We start from the raw sequence: 9,941 nt of genomic DNA, 5'->3' as shown, positions 1-9,941 counted from the left end.
GCTTTGGCGGTGTGTGTCTTACAAACTTCTCTTCTTAATGAATGAAAATGACAAATCTTTTGCCTTATTTCAAAAAAGGAAGAAAAGTACTCCTCTTTTTAATGAATGAAAATGACAATTTTTTTGCCTTGTTTCAAAAAGAAAAGAATAATAGAAAAAGTGGCGCCACAATGAAGACGTCTAGGACTGCTTGATGGATGCCTCGTTGATGGCCGTTGTGTTTTCGGCAGGAGTTCCCTGACGAGATTGCGATCCATTTGTTCGGGAGTTTGCGGGTGTAGCGTTTTGGGAGCTTTATGGAGGCCGTCTTTGCGGTCGTGGGGATTCATGCTTTGAGAGTAGTCTACATGTGGCCAAGTTGTACCAGTTTTCGTCCGGTTTCACCGTCAATTTGACATGGGTACTTGCTTGGAAAGATCAGAAGTGCTGGGTCATCGATTGGCATTCATTTACAGCTAGCAGCTACCACAAGGTAGCATCAGTCCTCTCTTATATTTCTTTGCAGTGGGAGTACTACCGAAAATCCCACAAATCACTCCGACTCTGAGCGCCTCCGCAGTATGCTATGCGTCGTGCAGAGAAAGCGTTGAAAACAATCAGCTAACACAAAAAAGCCACAAGGGAATTAGACAGATGGAACGACCAATTAAACACACAAAGGCACCGTGGACCAGAAATCAGGAGACACGTAGATGCATGGGAAACGAAGAAGCAAAGCGCGCTCGAACTGAAGAGCACGTAGTAGTGGTAGTAGTACAGAAGAAAGGGAATCTGGTAATTTACATCCAAGTCGAACTAACAGAACAGCCAAGCATTAGACTTGCCTACATGCATGCATGCATGCACGAACGCACGCACGGTTGCGCGCAGCCCCAACGAATCAGTTAGCCCGTCCGGGGCAGCGCGGGCTCGGATCCATCCACAGGAGTCGCCGGCGGCGGTGTCCACTACGGCGACCCTCGCGCCCATGCGGCGTCGGCGGCGGCGGCGGCATTGGCCGGCGGGCGGAGGGAGCCGTCGTAGGTTTCCGGTGTGTGTTGGCCGGAGAAGAGACGAGAGGCGCCCAGTGGCTTCTTGGCTTGAGTGTCCCTAGCACAGAAGAGAGGGGAGAAGGGGAGGCGAGGCGAGGAGCGAGTGAAGTGCATGTGGCGGTCACACCTCCTCGCTGGCTGCCGGGATTTAAAGGCCACACATCATTCACACCACACACTGTGTAGTTTTCTTTTATGCTACATTGAGTAAACATCGCCCATTTTACTGAACTCTTTCCATAATGAACACCGTCCATGTTACTGAATCAAGCATGGCATCTCTTGTCTCATTTTCTTTGTCTTTGCAGGTTGCAGCTAAACCATCTCAAGGGATTTTAGAACTACTTTTAATACTGTCATCAGCACTGTTGATAAGTTTGTTGCTTCCCTAAAAAAAATTGAAGTTTGCTGCGTGGAGTACGTCAAGATGCATGACGGGTTGGCCAAATAATTGGTCGCCAAGACTCGACTCGAGCAGCGCCAATTGGTTGCAGGTCAGCACTGCCATCCATGCACTGGGAGATAAGAGAGAACAAGCTTGTACACGTACCTGAAACGAAACGAAACGATATACTGGAACAAGAGGCTGTGCGCACCTAAAACCTTGCGCTCCGTAGTGAATGAGATCGATAATAAAATCTCGCACGTCCCGTCGTGTCCTTTGTTAGGTGCTAATTTAACCGGGCTCATCATTGTCGGTACCGGCACTGTGCAGCAGGGGGTGTCTGAATCTGAATCTGGTGCCCGGCGCATGAGTTGAGACCCGAGATCTCGAGTAAGGAAATATTTGAACTTTTTACACCATCAGATGCCGATTGTTTTTTTTTAAAACAGGGGCAAAAGATTTATTTAAGACAAGAAGAGAGCTTATTATAGAAGTCACCAATACATGGCATGAAAGATTACTCACACAAAATAATAGACCCTAATTTCTTTGCTCCGGTGACCCAAAGATTTGCCTCGCAAACGATGAAGTTTAGCAAGATTGGTGGCGGAGCGCTCTTGTGCCGGAACACACGGGCGTTCCTCTTACTTCAAATGGTTCATGACACGAGCATGGTAAGAGAGGCCATAGCCTTCCTATTGGGGACTTCGGTGCCGGTTCTAGTTGTCCACCACTCCTCCACCGAATCCTCTAGCTGCCATGTAGAAGTGCCCATGTGATGAAGGCCGAATTTTGCGATGGCGATTGTTACCTTGCTGGCTTAGGCTAGCTACACGCTCCCTCCGTCCCATAATATAAAAATATTTTTAACACTACACATTAGTGCTAAAAACACTCTTATATAAGAGAATGTCAAAAATGCTCTTATATTATTATGGGACTGAGGGAGTAGTAAACACTGGTGGAGCTACATATGCTCATGCAGGGGCCATGGCACCCCAACTTTGACAAAATGTCTGAAGAAATTTTACCTGGAGGTGCGTAATTAGACAAAATATAGTGTATCCCCCCCCCCCCCCCCCCCCCCCCCCCTCAGAGATTGATGTAGTTGTCTTTTGCCCCTCCAACATTTCCTGTCTAGCTCTGCCACTGGTAGTAAACATACACACCGGAGAGGCAGGTGGCTGGTGGCTGGGGTAGGCTGAGTGGCCGTTATCCATTTCCAGCAGTGGTGGCATGTGTTCCACAAGGAGGTAGGATGGTCTTGCAGTGTTTTGCTTGAATTTTCCTCAACAGAGAACTGCACAGCAGCAGCAGCTGGCTGCTAAATTGTGTGGCAACGGAGACACAAGGTGGGTGACCGGTGCAGCATCTCACTGTAAAGCCACTGCTTCTTTGTCGCATGGAGGTGTGGCCTTGAAGCAGAGCTACGCAGAGGAAGAATTACAGGCGCAGGCAGTAGAACAGTAGATGTGCTTATGTTCCTCTCCTTTTCAAGCAGGATATCATGATATCATGGGATTTGCTCCGCGGCCAGAAAGTCGAACCAGCTGCGCTGTGCGCAATACTTCCGCTGCTAATCTGAACCGAAGCTTTTTTACTCTTTGAGCATAGTCGTATCTGCCCAGGTAGGGGCCAGCTCGTGACCTCCATGGATCGCGTACAATACATGCATGGAGAGCTCTGTTGCACCAGGCAGTCAGGCACCAGCCAGCGGCCATCATGGGGGAAAGCCAGCATTGCATGTGTTGGGTGGTGGTGCAGGCCAGTGCGTGTCCGTGCGTGTTGGCAACTTTGTCAACCTCGAAAGGGCAAAAGCAGAGCCGCTTTGGATCTCCAAGACAACTGAGAGTCATCAAAGGAGCAGTGGCGCGCGATTCACGGGGAGCCGGCCTGCCACATTGGAGCAACTCTAGCAGAGTCTTATGTTGGTCTGATCGTTGTAATAATCGCCAATATGGTGATTTGCGGTTAAAATTACACTCTAGCAGAGACGTCATCCAACCTCAAACCGCCATAATTTATGGATGACGCTCTATATCGTGTCCACTAGCCTTTATAATTGAAGCGCTCCATCACCAATCACTATCTCCCTTGCCAATGGCGCAGACGGTTAGACGACCATGATACGTGGAGTGTGTCAATTAATGGTAGCGGTCACGTGCTTGTTGGGGAACGTAGTAAAAATTTAAAATTTTCTATGCATCACCAAGACCAATATATGGAGTCATCTAGCAACGAAGGGAGAAGAGTGCATCTACATACCCTTGTAGATCGCGAGCGGAAGCGTTCAAGAGAACGGGGTTGATGGAGTCGTACTCGTCGTGATCCAAATCACCGAAGATCCTAGCGCCGAACGGACGGCACCTCCGCGTTCAACACACGTACGGAGCGAGGACGTCTCCCACGCCTTGATCCACCAAGGAGGAGGGAGAGGTTGGGGAATAGGGCTCCAACAGCAGCACGACGACATGGTGGTGGTGGAGCTGCAGTACTCCGGCAGAGCTTCGCCAAGCTCTTGCGGAGGAAGAGAGGTGTTGGGGAGGGGAGGGGCTGCGCCTTGGATGTGGTATGCATCCCTCCCCTTGCCCCTCTATATATAGGGGAAGGAGGAAGGGGGCCGGCCCCCTCTAGATGAGATCTAGAGGGGGGGGGGGGGGGCAAGGGGAGGGGGCTTGCCCCCCAAGCAAAGGGGGCGCCCCCCTTAGGGTTCCCCCCCCAACCCTAGGCGCATGGGCCCAAGGGGGGATGCGCCCAGCCCATGTAGGGCTGGTTCCCTTTTCTCTACAGCCCATTAGGCCCTCCGAAAGAGGTGGCCCCTCCCGGTGGACCCCTAGAACCCCTCCGGTGGCCCCGGTACAATACCGATATGTCCCCGAACCTTTTCGGTGACCGTATGACAACTTCCTACATATAAATCTTCACCTCCGGACCATTTGCCATATCTCATAATCATAGAATGCGGCAATTGCTAACATGATTCAGACGGACTTCAGCTTCGCTACGGGTGAGAAAGTCTCATCGTAGTCAACCCCCTTGAACTTGTCGATAACCCTTAGCGACAAGCGGAGCCTTATAGATGGTCACATTACCATCCGCGTCTGTCTTCTTCTTAAAGATCCATTTATTTTCTATGGCTCACCGATCATCGGGCAAGTCAGTCAAAGTCCATACTTCGTTTTCATACATGGATCCTATCTCGGATTTCATGGCTTCCAGCCATTTGTCGGAATCTGGGCCCGCCATCGCTTCTTCATAGTTTGAAGGTTCACCATTGTCCAACAACATGATTTCCAGGACAGGGTTGCCGTACCACTCTGGTGCGGAACGTGTCCTTGTGGACCTACGAACTTCAGTAGCAACTTGATCTGAAGTTTCATGATCATCATCATTAACTTCCTCTCTAGTCGGTGCAGGCACCTCAGGAACATTTTCTTGAGCTGCGCCACTCTCCGGTTCAAGAGGCAATACTTCATCAAGTTCTACTTCCCTCCCACTTACTTCTTTCGAGAGAAACTCTTTCTCTAGAAAGGATCCATTCTTGGCAACAAAGATCTTGCCTTCGGATCTGAGGTAGAAGGTATACCCAATAGTTTCTTTAGGGTATCCTATGAAAACGCATTTTTTCGATTTGGGTTCGAGCTTTTCAGGTTGAAGTTTCTTCACGTAAGCATCGCATCCCCAAACTTTTAGAAACGACAACTTAGGTTTCTTCCCAAACCATAATTCATACGGTGTCGTCTCAACGGATTTCGACGGAGCCCTATTTAAAGTGAATGCGGCAGTCTCTAAAGCATAGCCCCAAAATGACAGCGGTAGATCGGTAAGAGACATCATAGATCGCACCATATCCAATAGAGTGCGATTACGACGTTCGGACACACCATTACGCTGAGGTGTTCCAGGCGGCGTGAGTTGTGAAACTATTCCACATTTCCTTAAGTGCGTGCCAAATTCGTGACTCAAATATTCTCCCCCACGATCTGATCGTAAGAACTTGATTTTCCTGTCATGTTGATTCTCAACCTCACTCTGAAATTCCTTGAACTTTTCAAAGGTTTCAGACTTGTGTTTCAATAAGTAGACATACCCATATCTACTCAAGTCATCAGTGAGGGTGAGAACATAACGATAGCCACCACGAGCCTCAACACTCATTGGACCGGACACATCAGTATGTATGATTTCCAATAGGCTGGTTGCTCGCTCCATTGTTCCTGAGAACGGAGTCTTGGTCATCTTACCCATGAGGCATGGTTCGCACATGTCAAATGATTCGTAATCAAGAGACTCTAAAAGTCCATCTGCATGGAGCTTCTTCATGCGTTTGACACCTATGTGACCAAGGCGGCAGTGCCACAAGTATGTGGGACTATCATTATCAACCTTACATCTTTTGGTATTCACACTATGAATATGTGTAGCATTACGCTCGAGATTCATTAAGAATAAACCATTCACCATAGGAGCATGACCATAAAACATATCTCTCATATAAATAGAACAACCATTATTCTCGGATTTAAATGAGTAGCCATCTCGAATTAAACAAGATCTTGATACAATGTTCATGCTCAAAGCTGGTACTAAATAACAATTATTGAGGTTTAAAACTAATCCCGTGGGTAAATGTAGAGGTAGCGTGCCGACGGCGATCACATCGACCTTGGAACCATTCCCGACGCGCATCGTCACCTCGTTCTTCGCCAGTCTCCGTTTATTCCGCAGCTCCTGCTTTGAGTTACAAATGTGAGCAACTACACCGGTATCAAATACCCAGGAGCTACTACGAGTACTGGTAAGGTACACATCAATTACATGTACCGGCCTTCTTGTCCGCTAAGTATTTGGGGCAGTTCCGCTTCCAGTGACCACTTCCCTTGCAATAAAAACACTCAGCCTCGGGCTTGGGTCCATTCATTGGCTTCTTACCGGCAGCTTGCTTATCGGGCGCGGCAACTCCCTTGCCGTCCTTCTTGAAGTTCTTTTTACCCTTGCCCTTCATGAACTTAGTGGTTTTATTCACCATCAACACTTGATGTTCCTTTTTGATTTCCACATCCGCTGATTTCAGCACTGAATATACCTCAGGAATGGTCTTTTCCATCCCCTGCATATTGAAGTTCATCACAAAGTTTTTGTAGCTAGGTGGGAGCGACTGAAGGATTCTGTCAACGACCGCATCATCCGGGAGATTAACTCCCAGCTGAGACAAGCGGTTGTGCAACCCAGACATTTTGAGTATGTGCTCGCTGACGGAACTATTCTCCTCCATCTTACAACTATAGAACTTGTCGGAGACTTCATATCTCTCGACCCGGGCATGAGCTTGGAAAACCATTTTCAGCTCTTGGAACATCTCATATGCTCTGTGTCGTGGTATTCTCAGGGGGGTGCAAGACGACATATGCCACAAGGTGGCTTCGTGTGAGGGCAAGACTGCTGCTGGAATATCCGGGGACGGGTATGCGAGTAGCACGCGCTAGTTTACCCAGGTTCGGGGCTCTCCGGAGAGATAACACCCCTACTCCTGCATGTCTGAGTATATATCTGTGGTGTACATCGGGCAGTACAAAGTGCTCCTGGAGTTGTATCTGAGATCAATGCTATAGGCATCTGGCTTTGCATATGTATGTGGCATGGTGGCCGTTGCCTCTGGCCATATGGAGTGCTTGGGCATACTTGCCCGTGGGAGTGGATGGATGGATGGCTAGCTAGCTCTCTTGCTAGCTTGCTTGCTTGTGGGTGTGTGTGCGTGAGAGTCCATCCTGGATGGATGGATGGATGCCCATATATATATATATGCATAGCTAGCTTAGAGAGTAAGCTATGTGGTGGCATGGGCAAGGCAAGGTGGGGTGTCATGCTTGTCCCCTAGGTCACTTCATAAATAGTGCCAGGAGACAAGTGAAACTGTACATGATGGCTGGGGTGTCACGTGTACAGTGCTCAGGTACAGCTGTCACGTCAGGGTCGCGTCAGGCTGCAGTTGACTTCGGGAAGCCGGCTGGTTGGAGCAGTCGGCAGCCAGCAGCCGGCCTGGCGGAGCAGTCGGCACCCAGCAGTCGGCCTGGCGGAGCTGCCAGTCGGCCTAGCGGAGCAGTCGGCAGCCAGCAGCCAGCCGCCGGCCAGGTAGTTGGACTGAGGGGCTTTGCTAGCCCCGATGTCTTGAATTCTTGTCTCGCTGTCTTCGGGGTATCCGTGTCCAATTACTCCGACAGTAGCCCCCAAGCCTCCGGGCAACTTGGCGAAGTTGGGTGGAGGTTTTTTGGCGAGTGTTCATGGAAATGATCATGAAAAAGACAAAGTTAGTCCACGCAGATATATCAAATGTTTGCTTTTAGCATTGCAAGTTTTATGCGGGGGTGCCGACTCAGTTTCGTCCGAGCCCCCTTAATCTTTTTCGTGTTCCCTTCGCTTTTTGGCTTGTGCTCTTACTTGCCGGACAACCGCTCTGCGGTCTATGGCTGAGAGTGGGCCGCGAAGTGGAGTGTACAGTACTCAGAGTCTGGGAGCAGATTCAACCGAGTAGATACTTGTAAAGGAAACAGCCGGATCGCTCGATCCGGTTTCCTTCCCGGACGTTTTTTCGCGTGGGTGGCCTCCAGCGTTCACTCTTGCTAGTCGGACAGCCGCTCTGCGATCTGTGACTAAGAGTGGGCCTTTGGTACCACGCATGGTACTAAGCTGTCTGCGGGAACTAACATCTCAGGCCAAGCGGCCAGCCCCCGGGCCAACTCTGGCTGGCGCCGGGGCAAACAGTGATGCTACTGTAATAAAATGCGGAGATAGCCCCCGAGCATCGCTCGGGGTTATCCGTGCTTGCGTGGTGCAAAAAATATGCGGGTGGGGAGCTCACATTGGTTTTCGTGTAGCTGAGGCGGAGTTTGCCGAAGACAACCGGCGCGGCTCAACGCTTGCTGAGCGCGCCGGCGCACCCGCTGGGTGTAGTCTTCGAGCCTCCGGGTGCTTGAAGAGGGTCCCGGCCAGTCAGGCTCGACCGGCCAGGTGGCGAGGCGGCTTGCTGCGCCCTTTTTTCTTCTTTTGTCCTCTGTCGGCTGCTGGTAGCCGGACAAAACTCTTCTCTTGTCTGCAATCTTTGCGGGGGCGCGTCAGTGCACCCGCTGGGTGTAGCCCCCGAGATTCGGGCCGACTCCTGAGCAATCGGGCCGGATCTCTCGGCAACTACTTTGTCTTTTTCTTCGCGGGGGCGCGTCAGCGCACCCGCTGGGTGTAGTCCCCGAGATTCGGGTCGACTGCAGTCGGGCCGGATCTTCCGGCAACTACTTCGTCTTCTTCTTCAGCCGGCCGGATGGGCGGACCCCGACACAACAGTCGGGCTCTTTACAGCCGGACAAGGAGCCAGCGGTCGGACGCACACACACATTTTTTTCTTGCCAGTCGACCGTGGGCATCCGGCATTTTCTTCAGCCGGATCTGGGCAGCCGGATGCACACACACATTTTTTTGTCCCAGCCGACCTCTCGGACAGCCGGCCCATCTCATCCGGTCACCCTTTTTTTCTTTTAGCCACTGGCTTGACTTTTCTTCTCTCCATTCTTTTTATTCTCTTGCTCGCAGAGGAGCGCACGGGGCGAGGCCGCAGCGGCAAAGCCGGATGCGAGGCGAGCCGGCGGGAGGCGGAGCCGGCCTAGGCGGGGAGCCGACTAGGGGGGCGGAACCAGCCGGGGCGGCGAGCCGGCACGCGGGCAGGCGGCGGGGCGGCCGAGCGAGGTGGAGGTGCCAGGCAAGGCAAGGCCGGCCGGCTGGGATGCGGGGCACAACAGGTAAAGTGCCGGGCCGCCGGGATGCGGGCGGAGCCGGCCAGCCGAGATGCGGGCGGGGCCGGCAAGCGGTCGTGTGGCGGGCGGAGCCGGCCGTCCGAGTTGCAGGCGAAGACGGCATGCGGTAGGGCCGGCCGGGTGGAGCGGAGCAGGCGGGGCGGAGCAGCCGAAGGCGGGGGCGCTGCCGCGCAGCGACCCGGCAACAGGAGTTGGCCCGGAGCAGCGGTTGGTTGGAGGCGGTGACGTGAGGCCGACGTGCGGGAGGCCGGCCTGGCGAGGCGGACTCGCGGGCGCGGAGCCGGCGGCGCTGCAGGGAGCCCGGGGAGGGGAGGACCCGGCGCAGAGGATGGCAAGCTTGGCGTGGCGACCCGTAGGTCGGGCGGAGGAGCCCCTCAGGGCCAGCGGCGTGAGGAGGCGATGGGGAGCCGACCCAAGGCCTGCGCGTGGAGCCGACAGGGGTTGCTGGGAAACCGGCGCGGGCGAAGGCGACGGGCCGGGTGGCGGGGAAGCCGGCCAACGCGAGGCGGAGCCGGTGCCGGCCGCAGGTGGATGCAACTCGGTGGGGACTCGGAGCCTGCCGGGAGCGCGGAAGCGAGGCCGTCGGCGCAGGCGGAGCCGGCCAGGGCGAAGCCGACGGCCGCGGGGCGTCCGGCCGGAACTGGCGAGAGCGTTGCCGGCGTGGACGACCTGAGCAGAGGCCATGCAGGGGAGCAGCCGCTCGAGGGCCGAGGAATCATGTGC

This window comes from Triticum urartu, chromosome 4A (genome assembly GCF_056163025.1).
Source record: "Triticum urartu cultivar PI428250 chromosome 4A, HENAU_Tu73, whole genome shotgun sequence".
Classification (NCBI taxonomy): domain Eukaryota; kingdom Viridiplantae; phylum Streptophyta; class Magnoliopsida; order Poales; family Poaceae; genus Triticum; species Triticum urartu.
This window is presented reverse-complemented; position numbering follows the sequence as displayed.